Genomic DNA, 11,225 nt, shown 5'->3' with positions numbered 1-11,225 from the left:
TGAATTTGGTTATTAAGTCTAGAAGACTTTTGGTGGAGTTCTTGGCGTCTTCTATATAGAGTATCATATCATCTGCAAATAATGACAATTTGACTTCTTTATTGCTTTTATTTCTTTCTCTTGTCTAATTGCCATGGCTAATGTTTCCAAAACTATATTGAACAAGAGTGGAGATAGTGGACATCCTTGTCTTGTTCCTGATTTTAGTGTGAAGGATTTCAGTTTTTGACCATTTAGTATGATATTGGCTGTTGGTTTTTCATAGATGGCTTCTATCAGTTTGAGGTAGAGACCATCTATTCCAATTTTTTGTATGGTTTTTATCATAAATGCATGTTGGATTTTGTCAAATGCTTTTTCTGCATCTATGGAGATAATCATATGGTTTTTGTCCTTGGCTCTATTGATATAGTGTATTACATTGATTGATTTGCGCATATTGAACCATCCCTACATCCCTGGAATGAATCTCACTTGATCAGGGTGTATGATCTTCTTGATGATCTTCTGCATTCTGTTTGCCAGTATCTTATCAAGGATTTTTGCATCTATGTTCATTAGTGAGATTGGCCTATAGTTCTCTTTTTCAGTTGGGTCTTTCTCTGCTTTGGGGATCAAGGTGATGCTTGCTTCCAGGAATGAATTTGGGAGTATTGCTTCCCTTTCAATTTCATTGAAGAGTTTAAACAGTAGTGGCAGCAGTTCCTCTCTAAATGTCTTGTAGAATTCAGCAGTGAAGCCCTCAGGGCCCGGGTTTTTCTTAGTTGATAAGCTTTTAATTACATTTTCAATTTCATTGGTTGATACTGGGTTGTTCAGAATTTTTAGGTCTTCTTCGTTCAACTTTGGTAATTCATATGTATCTAAGAATCCGTCCATTTCTTCTGTGTTGTCCATCTTATTGGCATATAGGTTCTGGAAGTAGGTATTGATGATCTTCTGGATTTCTGCTGGGTCTGTTGTAATTTCACCCTTTTCAACCCTAATTACATGGATTTGGGCCTTTTCTTTCCTTTTTCTGACAAGGTTGGCTAAGCGTTTGTCAATTTTGTTGATTCTTTTGAAGAACCAACTCTTGGCTTCATTGATTTTTTTTATATCATTCTCTTCATCTCCATTGCATTGATTTCTCCTCGATCTTTATAATTTCCTCCCTTGTACGACCTTTGGGGTTGTCCTGCTCTTCTTTTTCTAGAAGCTTGAGGTTCAGGATCAGGTTGTTTAATTGGGCTTGTTCTGTTTTCCTAATATGCGTATTCACTGCTATGAATTTCCCTTGTAAGACTGCTTTCATTGTGTCCCATAGATTCTGATATGTTGTATTGTCATTGTCATTTAATTGAAGGAACTGTGTGATTTCTTCTTTAATTTCCTCTGTGACCCATTGGTTATTCAGAAGTGTGTTGTTCAATTTCCACATGTTTATGAAATTTTTTTGAGTTTCTTTTGCTATGGATCTCCAATTTCATCGCACTATGGTCTGATAATGTACACGGGATAACTTCAATTCCTTTGCACTTACTTAAACATGTTCTATGTGTGAGTATGTGGTCTGTTTTGGAGAATGACCCATGTGCAGCTGAGAACAATGTGTATTCTGATTTTGTGGGGTGGAAGACTCTGAAAACATCTGTTAAGTTCATTTGTTCAAGAGTTCGATTGAGTTCTAGTATTTCAGTACTTATTTTTAGTCTAGTTGATCTATCTATTTGTGACAGTGGGGTGTTGAGGTCCCCCACTACAATTGTAGTAGTGCATATATGGCTTTTCATGTCTGTTAGCATTTTTTGTATATAGTTGGGTGTACTAGTGTTTGGTGCATAGATATTTATGATTGTTATCTCTTCCTCTTGGATTCTTCCCTTTACAAGGATGGAGTGTCCTTCTTCATCTCTCTTAATCAGTGTTGGTTTGAAATCTACTTGATCTGCAAAGAGGATAGCTACTCCTGCTTTTTTTCAGGTTCCTGTCACATTCAGTATTGTTTTCCACCCTTTAACTTTCAGTCTATGAGTTTCCTTTTGAATTAAGTGTGTTTCTTGTATGTAGCATATTGTTGGATTTTGCTTCTTGACCCATTCTGCCAGTCTATTTCTTTTGATTGGTGAATTGAGATCATTAACGTTGATGTTTATAACTGAAATATATTGACTTGTCATTTCCATGACTTTTTCTTTTTGTTGTGTTCTCCTCTTTTACATTTAATTTCTTGTGATGCCCAGATGGGTTCATTCTGCTTTGCTTCCTGGGGTTGTGATCCTCATTGTCTGTTCCTAGGATATTGTCTGAAATTCTTTGGAGTGTTGGTTTGGTATTCACGAAGTTCCTAAGGTGCTCTTTGTCATGAAAGTATCTTATTTCTCCATCAATTTTGAAAGATAGTTTTGCAGGGTACATCAATCTGGGTTGGAGGCTGTTTTCTTTTAGGGCTTGGAATATGTCACTCCAAGCTCTTCTTGCCTTGATGGTTTGTGTTGAGAAGTCTGCTGTGATTCTGATGGGCTTTCCTTTGTATGTAATTTGTTTCTTTTCTCTAACTGCTTGTAGAACTTTGTTCTTCTGTTGTGTTTCTGGAATCTTAACAATTATATGCCTATGTGTAGATTTTTTTTTTTGATCAAGGCTATTTGGAGTCCTATATGCCTCACTTATCTGTATGTCTGGTTCTTTCTCCCTGCTTGGGAAGTTTTCTGCCATTATTTCTGTGAAGAGATTTTTTATGTCATCTGCACTCTCTCCTGTTTCTTCATTGAGCGCAATCAGTCTTATGTTATTCTTCTTTGTATCATGTAGCAGCTGCTGGATTGATTTCTCATGTTCCCTTATAATTTTGAAGCAATTTTTCTTTTCCTGGTCACTAATTGCAATCTTATCTTCTATATCTGAAATTCTGTCCTCACATTGGCTCATTGTGCTGTGTAGACTTTCCGTGGAGTTTTTCATGTCCTGGAAATCTATGTGCATCTGTTTTATGGATTCCATTTGTTTCTTATGTTGGGATTCCATCATGTTCCTGAGCTCCTCTCTAGATTTATTAATCACGTCTTGCACTAGGGGTACAATTTCTCCTGTTATTTGAGAAATTATTTCTGATTTCATTTTTTCCAGATCCCCTTTTGTTGCCAGTTCAGTGGGTCCAGGTGGTTGAGTATCAGAGTGTTCCATCTCATTTCCCTTTGGCATTGCTGTAGGTGATCTGGAAGTCTGGTTTTGAGACTTATTTACGTGTTTTCTCATTTTGACTGGGCCACGGGGCTGTTACCACCTTGGTCTGGTGGTCTGGTGTCCTCTGCGTCTTTGTAGTATGGAACCAGGTGGCTGCCTGTCTGCAGCGGGGTGATTCGGTGTCTTCCACGTGACTCAGGACCTCGGTAGGGTGTGCACAGACCTTCCTGTGTGCAGTGGGCTGATTCGGCGTTTTCTGTGCGACTCAGGACCTCGGTAGGGCATAGGCAGAACCGCCTGTCTGCAGCGGGCTGATTCGGTGTATTCTGTGCGACTCAGGACCTAGGTAGGGCCTCATGTGGTATGATTCTTTTAATGCTTTTAGGAAGATAATCAGCAGGGGAAGAGCTGGGTCGAATGGGACCTCTAGTCCTAGTACTTTGAGGCATCTCCATACTGATTTCCACAGTGGTTGTACCCGTCTGCACTCCCACCAACAATGGAGAAGGGTTCCTTTCCCCCACACCCCAGCCAGCATTGCTATTGGTTAATTTCTTGATAGGGGCTATTGTTTCCAGGGTGAGGTGGAACCTCAGTATTGTTTTCATCTGCATCTCTTGAATGACCAGTGATATTGAACATTTTTTCATATATTTATTTGCTGATTTTACTTCTTTGTCTGAGAAATGTCTGTTCATTTCAGATGCCCATTTTTGAATTGGATCTTTGAATTTGAGGGGTCTGATTTTTTTCCAGTTCTTTATTTATTCTACATAGTAGTCCTTTCTCTGAGGTACAGCTGCTAAACATTTTTTTGACATTGTAGGTTGTGTTTTAGCTCTGTTGGTGGTTTCTCTTACAGTGCAGAAGCTTTTTAATAAGATGAGATCCCAGTTGTTGATTCTTTGTACTAGTTCCCATGCTACTGAGGTTTTGTTCATAAAGTCTTTCCCTATGCCAATGTCTTCAAGAGTTCTACGTAACTTATCTTCCAGCAAGTTTAGTGTTTCTGTTTTAATATTTAGATCTTTAATCCACTTCGATCTTAGTTTAGTGCATGGTGATAGGTATGGGTCTAATTTTAATCTTTGGGAGGTAGAAATCCAGTTTTTCAAACACCATTTATTAAATAGGCTATCTTTCCTCCAATGAGGGTGGTTGGCTTCTTTGTCAAAGATGAGGTGGCTACGTATGCCTGGAGTTGTTTCTGCATCTTCTAATCTATTTCACTGATCCTCAGGTCTGTTTCTTTGCCAGTCCCATGCTGTTTTTATCACAGTAGCTTTGTAGTATAGTTTCAAGTTCGAGATTGTAATATCCCCTGCCATGTCTCTGTCGCCTAGAATTGCTTATGCTATTTTAGGTCTCTTCTGGTTCCAAATGAATTTTTGCATTGTTTTCTCTAGTTCTGTGAAGGATAATGTTGGAATTTCAATCAGCATTGAATTAAATCTATATAGTAGTTTTGGAAGTAAGGCCGTTTTCACTATATTGGTTATTCGTACCCAGGAGCAAGGGATGTCTTTCCATTTTCTTCTATCCTCCATGACCTCCTTTTTTCAGAGTGCTGTAGTTTTCAGTTTAGAGGTCTTTTGCTTCCTTTGTTAGACTGATTCCTAAATATTTCATTTTTTTGGATGCTATTGTAAAAGGAATTGTTTCCCTAATTTCTCTCAGTGAGTCTGCTATTTGTGTATAAGAAGGCTATAGTTTCTTGAGTGTTGACCTTATATCCAGCTACTCTACTGAATCTGTCAATTAAATCTAGAAGTCTTTTGGCTCAGTTTGTTGAGTGTTCTATGTAAAGTATCATATCATCAGTAAATAATGACAGTTTCAGTTCTTCCTTTTCTATCTTTATTGCTTTTATTTCTTTCTCTTTTCTAATTGCTATAGCTAATGTTTCCAGGACTATGTTGAACAGGAGTGGTGATAGTGGGCATCCTTGTCTTGTAACTGATTTTAGCATGAAAGATTTCAGTTTTTAACCTTTTAGTATGATATTGGCTGTTGGTTTTTCATAGATAGCCTTACTCAGGGAGAGATTAAGATTTTCTATTCCAAATTTCTGTAGGTTTTTTATCATGAATATGTGTTGGATTTTATCAAATGCCTTTTCTGCATCTATTGAGATGATCATGCTTTTCATCCTTGACCCTGTTAATATAGTGTATTACATTTATTGATTTACAAATGTTGAACCAACCTTGGATCCCTGGGATAAATTTGAGTTGGTCAGGGTGTATGATCTTCTTGATGACCCTCTGTATTCTCTTTGCCAGTATTTTGTTAAGGATTTTTGCATCTATGTTCATTAGGGAGATTGGCCAGTAGTTCTCTTTATAGGTTGGGTCTTTCCCTGGTTTTGGAATCAAAGTAACACTTGCTTCCAGGAATGAATTTGGAAACATTGCTTCCCTTTCAATTTCCTTGAGGAGTTTAAAAAGTAATGGCAATAGTTCTTTAAATGTCTTGTAGAATTCAGCAGTGAACCCATCAGGACCTAGGCTTTTCTTTGTTGGTAAATTTTTTGTTGTTGTTTACATTTTCAATTTCACTCATTGTAATTGGGATGTTTAGAATTTCTATATCTTCTTCATTTAACTTTGTCAATTCGTATGTATCTAGGAACCTGTCCATTTCTTCCATGTTTTCCATTTTATTAGAGTACCGGTTCTCAAAGTAGGAACTGATGATCCTCTGGACTTCTTGTGGGTCTATTGTGCCTTCACCTGTTTCACCCTAAATTGCACAGACTTGAGCCTTTTCTTTCCTTTCCTTTTTTTGATAAGGTTGGCTAAAGGTTTATCAATTTTATTTATGCTTTACAAAAACCAACTCTTTGATTCATTAATATTTTGTATCATTCTCTTAGTCTCTATTGCATTGATTTCTGCTCTGAGCTTCATAATTTTCTGTCTTGTACAAGGTTTGGGTTTGTTATGCTGTTCTTTTTCTAGGAACTTGAGGTTCTGCATTAGGTTATTTATCTGAGTTCTCTCTGTTTTCCTAATAAGAGCATTCACTGCTTATCAATTTCCCTTGGAGAACTGATTTCATTGTGTCCCATACATTCCTGTATATTCTACTGGCATTATCATTTACTTGTACAAATTGTCTAATTTCTTCTTTAATTTCCTCTGTCACCTATTGGTTGTTCAGGAGGGTGCTATTCAATTTCCATGTGTTTGTGGGAGTTTTGAGGTTTCTTATGTTATTGATCTCCAATTTGATTGCATTATGGTCTTATAATATACAGGGGTTAACTTCAATTCTTTTACATTTACTTAGACATGTCCTATGAGCTAGCATGTGGACTATTTTGGAAAATGACCTATGTGCAGCCAAAAAGAATGTGTATTCTGATTTTGAGGGGTGGAACACTCTGTAAAAATTTATTAAGTTCATTTGTTCAATGGCTTGGTTCAGTTCTAGAATTTCATTGTTAGTTTTTTATCTAGATGATCTGTCTATTTGTGATACTGGGGTATTGAGGTGCCCCACTACAATTGTATTAGTGCTTATTTGGTTTTACATGTCCATTAATATTTGTTTTGTATGGTTGCGGGAATTCGTATTTGGTGCATAAATATTTAGGATAGTCATGTCTTCCTCTTGGATTCTTCCCTTCACAAGGATGTAGTGACCACCTTTGTCTCTCTTATTTAGTTTTGGTTTGAAATCTACTTTGTCTGCAAATAAGATTGCTACACCTGCTTTTTTCTGGGTTCCTGTTGTGTGGAGAACTGTTTTCCATCCTTTTACTTTCAGTCTATGAATGTCTTTTTGAGTTAGATGTGTTTCTTGTATAGAGCATATTGTTGGATTTTGCTTCTTAATCAATTCTGCCACTCTATTTCTTTTGATTGGTGAATTGAGGCCATTAACATGGATGGTTACACCAGGGAAAGACCCAACCCAAAAAGGGAACTACAGACCAATCTCCCTAATGAATATAGATGCAAAAATCCTCAATGAGATACTGGCAAATGGAATACAAAATGTCATCAAGAAGATCATACACCCTGACCAAGTCGGATTTATCTCAGGGATGCAAGGATGGTTCAACATCTGTAAATCAATAAATGTAAGACACTATATTAACAGAGTCAAGGACAAAAACCATATGATCATCTCAATAGATGTAGAAAAGGCATTTGACAAAATCCAGCACCCATTCATGATAAAAAAAAAAAAAATTCCAGAAAATTGGAATAGGTCTTTATCTCAACCTGATTGAGGCTATCTATAAAAAACCAACAGCCAACAACATACTAAATGGTCAAAAACTGAAAACTTTCACACTAAAATCAGGAACAAAACAAGGATGTCCACTATCACCACTCCTGTTCAATATTGTTCTGGAAACATTAGCTATAGCAATTAGAAAAGAGAAAGAAATAAAAGGAATAAAGATAGGAAGGAAGAAGTGAAACTGTCATTATTTGCTGATGATATGATACTTTACATAGAAGACCCAAAAAACTCAGTCAAAAGTCTTCTAGATCTAATTGACAGATTCAGTAGAGTTTCTGGATACAAGGTCAACACTCAAAAAACAATAGCCTTCTCATACGCAAATAGCAGACCCACTGAGAGAGAAATTCAGGAAATAATTCCTTTTACAATAGCATCTAAAAAAATGAAATATCTAGGAATCAAGCTAACAAAGGAAGCAAAAGGCCTCTACACTGAAAACTATAGCACTCTGAAGAAGGAGTTCAAAGAGGATATAAGAAAATGGAAAGATATCCCTTGTTCCTGGGTAGGAAGAATCAATATAGTGAAAATGGCCATACTTCCAAAATTACTATATAGATTTAATGCATTACCAATTGAAATTCCAACAATATCCTTCACAAAACTAGAGAAAACAATCCAAAAATTCATTTGGAAGTAGAAGAATCCTAGAATAGCAAAAGCAATTCTAGGCAACAGAGACATGGCAGGGGATATCACAATCTCCAACTTGAAACTGTACTACAAAGCTACTGTGATAAAAACAGCATGGGACTGGCAAAGAAACAGACCCGAAGATCAGTGGAACAGATTAGAAGATGCAGAAACAACTCCAGACATACTCAGCCATCCCATCTTTGACAAAGGAGGCAACCACCCTCACTGCAGGAAAGATAGCCTGTTCAATAAATGGTGTTGGAAAAACTGGATTTCAACCTGCCAGAGATTAAAACTAGACCCATACCTATCACCATGCACTAAACTAAGATCGAAGTGGATTAAAGAGCTAAATATCAAGACAGAAACACTAAACTTGCTGGATAATAAGTTAGGTAGAACTCTCAATGACACTGGCATAGAAAAAGACTTTACGGGGCTGGCGGCCGTTGCGTGGTTGCGGTGCTGTGAGGTCTTTGGGCGCTGGAAAATCGGACCCAGTATGTAGAGCGGCTGTGCCAGAAGGCGCGTCTGACGCGAGCTCGGGTTGGGTAGAGAGTAGGGGGCGGTAGTCGGGGATGGTGGAAGAAGGAGGCGGCGAATCACTTATAAATGGCGCCCAAGCAGGACCCGAAACCAAAGTTCCAGGAGGGTGAACGAGTACTGTGCTTTCATGGGCCTCTTCTTTATGAAGCAAAGTGTGTAAGGGTTGCCATAAAGGACAAACAAGTAAAATACTTTATACATTACAGTGGTTGGAATAAAAATGTCTTGCAATGCTGCCAACGCAACAAATTCACGAGTTTAAGTGATCCTACCACCTCAGTCTCCCAAGTAGCTGGGAATTCAGATGAACGAGTACTGTGCTTTCACGGGCCTCTTCTTTATGAAGCAAAGTGTGTAAAGGTTGCCATAAAGGACAAACAAGTAAAATACTTTATACATTACAGTGGTTGGAATAAAAAGGACTCCAGGCCCGGAGGAAGCTGCCGAGGAACTCAAAGGCACTTTGGAAGTTCTCTAAGACCTTCAATTCTGAAGTTTTGTGACTGCATGGGAAGTGGACACTCACTCCCTGAGCACTGCACTCACTGATTCAGTGACCTCATGCTTGAGCTGAGTTCGTGGAACATCAGGGCTGCCTCTGTGTCTGTTCCTGTGCCTGGACTAGTATTTAGAAATGAAGAGGTAAGAAGAATGGACCCCAGGACTATCCTTCTCCAGTTAGTGGGACAGATGTCAATCTCAGTGTACGACAAAAGCCTTTCCAAGAAGACCTGCAAAGAGGAGAGCACTGTTCTGTGATTTCAGTCCTGAGCTTGCTGAGTGTGCTATCATCTAGAAATATCGTTGAGCAGGAGCTATACTTCCTAGTAAGCTGTCCTGGAGATTACTGAAGTAAAAGAAAAGTAGAAAAAAATTTCACAGAAAATGTTCTCCAGCAAAATGGGAGTGCAGCAAGACAGAGGAAACAGAAGAATCCAGGACAAAGAGGACCCAACACCAGACAGCAGTTATGTGAGACCCAGATAACCTCCAGGAGACATCCCAGAGAAAGAGCCAGGCAGCAGCCCTAAGGAAAAGCTATCCTTGCTCATGTAGGGTGACAGAGACCTAGGAGGGGTGTCTTCAGAAGCAAAATGAAACAGATGTGTTGTAGGACCTAGAAAATGTCTGGATAGGCATGTGACAGACGTTACAACATTCCAAGGATAAACAGCCATGAGAAAACAGTCCAAGTGAAGATAGGAAATTAATTCCCCATCTAGAAAAAGAATGTGAAAACAGGAAGACTAGCTGGGGTTACTAACTGTGCTCGCTTGGCTTTGTGATCAAATGCTGCTTGTCATCCAAGAGAAGTGCAGAACTACTTAGAGTTCAGAAATACTTAAAAGATAGAATTAAGGTGTACAAAGAGGCAGCATAGTGAGAGACCATTACATGACTCAGCAGTGAACAACAGGCATAATGTAAATACCAATGGGTGATTTAAATTTTAAAATGTGATACATGTCCAGAAAATGGGGGTGGTGGGAAAGATCACTGAGGAAAGAGGCAGCTAAACATTCACCTGTTATGACACAGAAACAACAGATGCCATAGTCCTAAATATTGATGTATTAGTTTATCTTGATTTTTTAAAAGGCTAAAAAAGTTAAGGCAAAAGATTTCAGGTAGATGTTTACACTATATCCACATTACTGTACTGGAACTTAAATACCACCAACCCTTAAAAAAATGGGCATTACTAAGTCAAAGACTTTCCTGAGTAAACTGAATACATTGTAGGAAAATACAAGTGATTTACAAACTGCAGAAAAAGAAGTTCATGGCAACACTACGGGGTCTTAATTATACTGTTTAGAAATCATGGCACACATGCTTTGGCTCAAACTCTTGGGTTCTTATCTTTCCAACTATTTACTTACATGGATGAAGTTGTATATCTTCTGAGCAGCCACTAAGAAATTTAAAAAAAGAGAACTGATCAATCATGATACAAGTGCCATAGAACAGTAAAGGGAGCTACTAATTATCTGATGGATTACCGATATAAAAATGAAGTAAAATTCTATTTTTAAAAATAAATCGTCTGCCAAGTTGAATTCCATTAAGTAAAAGTCAAAAAATTAGTTATACATTTTTTTAAAACTGAAAGATGAGAAACTTTCTTTATAGAAAAGAAAAGTATAAAACAAACTGGACCAGGTGAGAAATTTAACTAAAAAGATAAGTTAACTTATTCCAAATCTGTGCTGCCACTAAACAGACTTTCCTGAGTAAATAACAAGTATTTTCTAGTTCTACATTACAGCACAGCTTACTTACCACCATGTAACAGCACATAACTCTAAGAACCAGTTTCTGGCTAGGCACTGAGCTCTTCCTGCTTGCACTGGTATCTAACATTAGAGGAGAAGACAGTGTGGGAAACTCTGTGGCCCATGTCGCTCTTGGAACATTTACTTTTCAGCCTTTGTTAGAGCAAAATGAATGTGTAGTTCATATTATGTTCAGTTAGATTAGCACACTCATTTCAAGCTCAAAATTTGAAGTAGATTACTTTCAAATTGTCTAAAGACTCACTAATTTTTAGTAATGTATTTTCAGCACAACATTTTCATAGATTACCAGTAGGTGATTCAGGATGCTTCCAGGAATTT

The sequence above is a fragment of the Heterocephalus glaber genome, unplaced genomic scaffold (genome assembly GCF_053883595.1).
Source record: "Heterocephalus glaber isolate CG9 unplaced genomic scaffold, H.glaber_assembly_v1.0 deba00001457, whole genome shotgun sequence".
Lineage (NCBI taxonomy): Eukaryota > Metazoa > Chordata > Mammalia > Rodentia > Bathyergidae > Heterocephalus > Heterocephalus glaber.
Note: the sequence above shows the minus strand (reverse complement) of the source record.